Genomic DNA, 6,159 nt, shown 5'->3' on the forward strand with positions numbered 1-6,159 from the left:
TATTCGTTGGTAAAAGAGTAGCCAAGAGTTGGCGGTGGGTGGTGATGACTAGCTGCCTTCCCTCTAGTCTTACACTGCTAAATTAGGGATGGCTAGCGCAGATATCCCTCGTGTAGCTTTGCGCGAAATTCAAAAAAACAAACAAACATATTTATTCTTATCACAGTTACTTTACGGACTTTGTTTGTTCTTCAAATCTTCAAGGTAGGATACACACACATTATTCTGATAAAGTCGTCTTTCTCTACAGTATCTCAGAAGGTTTTATTGATAATTAATTATAAAACAAAAACTATAACGTGAAAAAAATACCAATGTTAGGAACACGCCATTTGGTAATGCCCCTAGCAACGTGCATATAGGAACACGTCCCTGGTGTTGATGACGTTTTCATATGAATGAGATTCATATTAGGTCAATGCCATCATCATGTCACTATATTCATATGACCTCGTCGAAATTAGGTCATGTTTACTTCTGTGTCCATAGTCGCTCCTTAGCTACTTACCGATAACATTACATATGAAGTGAATAAGTCGATAAGTGAAAAGTGACTCTGGAATCTGGACTTAAACCCAGGCCCTATAGGTCCAGTGTTCTACCACAAGCTGTCTAAAAGTTCCCTAGTCTCTTTCTCAGTTAATATTAAATGCTACCTTTTCGTTGTTTCCTAATACAATTTAAATATAAATGTAAGTTTATGGATGGATTTCACATATTTTGGTCTGTGTACCTATCATAACCAGAGCCTTATTAGGGGATTGGAGAGTGCGAGGCAAATTTTGAAGGGGGGGGGGAGGCATAGAACTGAACTTTATAAAAAGTTCAAATAAAAATGCAATACTATTGATTAATTACACATACATAAGCGATGGGAAGGTAATATACAAAATTATAATTTATGTTTATAATAAGTATAAACTCATGACAACGAGTTATTTTCGTTAAATGGTCGAACAAATAATTCTGAAACAACAAACTATAAGAACAATTATAAATGAAAGGTTTGACGAAACGACTAAAATATAAGCTGTCATAGTGACACAGTTGCAAACGTGTTTTTTTTTAAATGAAAGATCCCGTTTTTGATTTTGTTTTCTCTTAGTAAGGGGGGGGGGGCTTGTACTCTTGGAGTCCATTTTCGCTTACCAACATTTTACTTTTTCACTTAAAATATAATGTTAAATATTATCCTTTAATTGGACTACTTTTTCTGACAGTTAGATTGTTCTATCCAATATTTTAAAGAGGATCTAAGTACACAAACTCATGTTCTCTAATAGATAATCACAAATAATAACAATCTTTAGGGACAACGAGGGATCTATTGGTCCATTTCGACTGTTCAATCCTCTAAGCTAAACTAAAACTATTAAATAAGTTTTCAAGAATAAAAATCTTAAAGCAAGCCCTTATCATTCATATAGTTATCAAACTTTCTCTTAAACTCACTCAAATTTACTACTTCCACAACATCCAAAAGCAACCATTCCAGAGGCCAACCACACTGTTAGAAAAATAAAATAGAAAAATAGCTGAAGATGACTCTTACCTTATCAAATTTAGATTTGTGTCTCCTAGTCCTACTATTCTCTCCGTTAAGTATGGAAAAAAGATAATTCATCAACACTATCAGTTCCCTTTACAATCTTAAACACCTCAATCACGCCCTGTCCAACTAAAGAAAACAGTTTCAGAGATCTTAATCTCTCCTAATATGACAACCACTCCATCCCAGACAACATTCTAGTAATCGTTCTCTGAACCCTTCCCAACAATTCAATGTCCTTCCTAAGGTAAGGAGCCCAGGACTGAACACAATACTCCAAATGTGACCTAAACAATAACCTATACAATGAAATTATAACCTCTTTAGACTTGTATTCAATATTTCTGAAGATACAACCGAAAATCCTATCTTCCCTATCACTAGCAATAGCACACTGCTTGGATGGCGTAAGAGACTGATCAACCATTACACCTAGATCCATTTCTTTCATGACAGTTTTAAGGTTATTCACATCCACGCTCCCCAGTGGCACAGCAGTATGTCTGGGGACTTACATGGCTAGAAACTGGGTTTTGATACTCAGGGTGGGCAGAGCATAGATAGCCCATTGTGTAGCTTTGTGCTTAACTTCAAACAAACAATTCCCATCCAAATTATACTTATAATTCAAATTATGATAACTCACATGCATTATCTTGCATTTAATATAATTACAACTTATTTACCATTTATTTGTCCAACTCATCTACATCCTTTTGTAAAGAAGCAGAATCCTCTTCACAGCTAGATTTTTTTTAAATTTCTGTAGATATTGACACTTGTTTATTGGCTGAAGTTTTCACTTTTTGCCAATCTCAGGCACAATGAGTTGACCATAGTTTAAGATGCAGTGACGTAGCTAGTTGATTGTACAGCTTAGGTTGTAGGTTACGAATTAGGAGTGCTTCCTTTTTCCTTAGCGTCCATTCATCTTTCCCCGAGTCTATTATTCTGAAGTGTTCACTGTTCGGTTTTTCGCTACAGTCTTTGCTTAGGTGGTTGTAGATTCCAGAATTATTGAAAGAGCTGTTATGTGGATGCTTCTTTATTCTGGTAGCTAAGGTTCGAGTCGTTGACCCAATACAGACATATTTGTTTTGAAATTCGCGCAAAGCAACATGAGGACTATCTGCGCTAGCCGTCCCTAATTTAGCAGTGTAAGACTAAAGGGAAGGCAGCTAGTCATTTCCACGCACCGCCAACTCTTAAAATCCCATAAATATGACCTCATAAACAACTAAAATCTTAATCTCACTGTAAAGTTTTTCACTAATTTCATCAGTATCATCTGGTGGTCTGTAACAAACTCCCACTAAAAGCCTTTTCCCTTTACATCTGCTAATTGAAACCCAAATGGATTCAATCTCCTTGCTATTACCTTTGATATCTCAACTTCAACTCACATTTTACATACAAAGCCACCCCTCTCCCTCTCGTTAATACTCTATTCCTATTAAATAGCCTATAAACCCTGTATTTCAAAGAAATTTCTGTCATCAAAATTATCTGTATTTAACCATGTTTCAGTTATTCACATTATATCAAAATCCCCCATTCCAAGTCATTTATTACATTTCTTATACTTCTAGCATTACAAAAAAGCCTATTCTTAGCACTACTTCTACACTCATGTCCTATGCTAATATATTCTCTACATCGTATTTTTTCACATTTAGTTTATCCTGATGATTACCACTGCCTAGTCCTAGTTTAAAACTTCCCTTTCAACGGAGTTAATAGCTCTTTAAAACAAACCAGACCCTACTCTATTTAAAGGTAAACTCGATGTCCTCATTAGGTGCGTGTTACTCATCTGTGAGGAGGTTAAGAAATTAAGCTCTTTAAACAAACAAATGTAGTGTTTAGGGACACTGGTGACTAACAGTTTAGGACTTGTGTCTAGTAGGCCTGATGAGCTCTGAATTGAGCAAAAGCATCATCATCAATGGATACAACTTATTTGTTTTGTTCATTGTATACACTCTTCTAATTCTTTAAAATCACTAAGATACTAAACACGTAGTGTTAAAATTATAATAGGCCTAACACTAATGTCAAATAACAAGTACATTAATGCTTTCATTACTTGTTAGTAATAAATTCGCCAATATTAATAATAACGAATTATTCAACAAAAACAATCTAAATTATTACAGTTTATTATTTTTGTAGATGGCACAAATATTTTTATACAAATCATAGTTTAAGAGAATTAAATGAGATAATTCAAATCTCATTAAACTTAGTATGTGGTTTAATGTGAATACATGAACTTTGAATGTATCAAAAACACTTATTTGTTTGGATGGAAAACAATATTTAAAGACTTCATTGTTAAGCTAAATGGCAAAATGATTAAGTATAATAATATATTTTTGTTAGTATATATTGATTATATATTAATATAAACATATAAAACTATTCTGACAAAAATAGCTAAAAGTTTTGGGCTTTAAATGTGTTTAAATATTATACAACACAAATGCACATATGTTATACTGCATACATATCTTCTTTTTTTTATCATAGTGAGCCCTGGGGAAATACCTATAAAACAAGATCAAATGTATTTCAAACTAAAGCTACTAGAATTGATTATTTATTAAATACAAAGCTACATAATAGGATATCTTATGCTTATAAACAAGAGATATTATTCAATACTTGAAACAGATAGTGTATTTTCTATATCAAAACTTTTGGTAACCCAGTTATTGTTTGTATTAGAGCAAAGCCACACTGGGCAATCTGTTGTATCCACTGCAGGGAATTGAACCCTGGATTTTAGCATTGCAAGTATGTAAACTTACCACTGTCCCACCAGGGGACCTTTTGTAACCAGTGTTGGTGTAAAAATTATGAAACTGGTAAGAACTTAATATCAAAAAAGGTTACAACTCTTGAAACATTTAAACCAAATATTAAACATATTACACAAACTTATAAAAATACACCAGAAATATCAGTAAAATAAAAAACAAAGCCATTGTGTAATTAATACAATATAAATGCCAATATTGGTAGGTATTAAATATTATAGTTAGAAACTAGCAGTTTTAAGAAAAAGCCATTTTTATAGCTTCACACACACTTGTTTCAATATTTAATACAGAATTTCTCATTGTAAATGAGTTATCTTAATAAGTTTAAATATATGTACAATTATTTCTGGTGTATTTTGTATATGTAAACAATATTTATGATATATATTTCAAACAAATTAAACAACAAAATCACTTGAGTGATTGGTATTTATGTGACTTGATTTAAATTTTATATTACACAAGTTTATTAATCTTAATGATAAAGTTCATGGGGTCAAGATTAGCTAACACCGGTTTGGCTATATTGTTCCTTTGTGAAAAAGAACTGGTTAAAGAACTGTCCAGATACAAAAAACCTATGATTTACAAAAATATGCTGATGATACTTTCATAGTTTTAAAGAATAGTCCCACGTTAAGATATTTTTGGATTACTGTCAACCAACAACATTAATATATTAAATTTGCAAGAGAAGAGCAAGTGAATTCAGAACTCCATTGTTTAGACATACACTAAGATTTGAAACAAAGGTAAATGGTTTTAAGTTGGCTGTTATTACAAAAATACTTTTCCCAGTTTATATTTTAAAAAATAAATTAGTTTAAATTATAATCCACAGGGCTTTTCAGTTGTGCAGTAACATTATGTATTATCCAAATTAATTAATGGAAAATAAGTGCTACTGAAGGAATATAGTGAGAAAAATGACACCACCAATTTTATTATTTATACCATATTATCTGCTTACCCTCATTCTACGGTATTGAGCCAGACAAACAAGTACCTTCTAAAAAAAAAGGAGTAAAAAAAGTTAAGAAAATATTATCCACAGGCTGACATAAAAATTATTTTACAAACCACAACTAAGAATTCAGTTTCTTTTAAGACTTAAGGACTGAATTCCTGCTATAAAATAGATACTATCTTTATGTATATGCGAATGAAATTAGTTCGGCAGTTAGGACTTTCAAAACACACAATTACAACAAAGGAAACAGTCCTATGCCCAACTACCTGCTTAGACATGTGGAACTTGTAGATAACCAATGCGTTAAAAAAATCTTTTCATGGAGTGTGAAGGTTGTTTGGAGGTTTAATGTACAATCTAAAGAAAACAAATGTACATGTGTTACTTGAATTTTTAAAAGTGAAAAATGTTTTGAAATGCACAGTAAATATTATTCTTAAAATTATTGTGTGTTTAAACAAATAAATTTTAATAAAAATAAGACTGGCCTTAGAATATAAATTTGATGTTGGGATAATTAACAATGTTAACTACCAAACAACTTTTGCTACAGCATTAATATCTTTATCTATAAATGGATCTTTAAGTGTTAATAAAAAAAAAAGGTAACATTATTTCTTGTTATGAAATAGTTTCATCACATGTATGGAATTTGAAAGATTGTTTTGAAAATTGGTTTGTTCATAACTAATCTAAAGATAATTAATACTCAATAATTCTAACCAGTTTGTTTGTTTGTATGTTTTAAATTTTGTGCAAAGCTAATCGAGGGCTATCTGCACTTGCCGTCCCTAATTTAGCAGTGTAAGACTAGAGGG

This window comes from Limulus polyphemus, unplaced genomic scaffold (genome assembly GCF_000517525.1).
Source record: "Limulus polyphemus unplaced genomic scaffold, Limulus_polyphemus-2.1.2 Scaffold98, whole genome shotgun sequence".
Taxonomy (NCBI): Eukaryota; Metazoa; Arthropoda; class Merostomata; order Xiphosura; family Limulidae; genus Limulus; species Limulus polyphemus.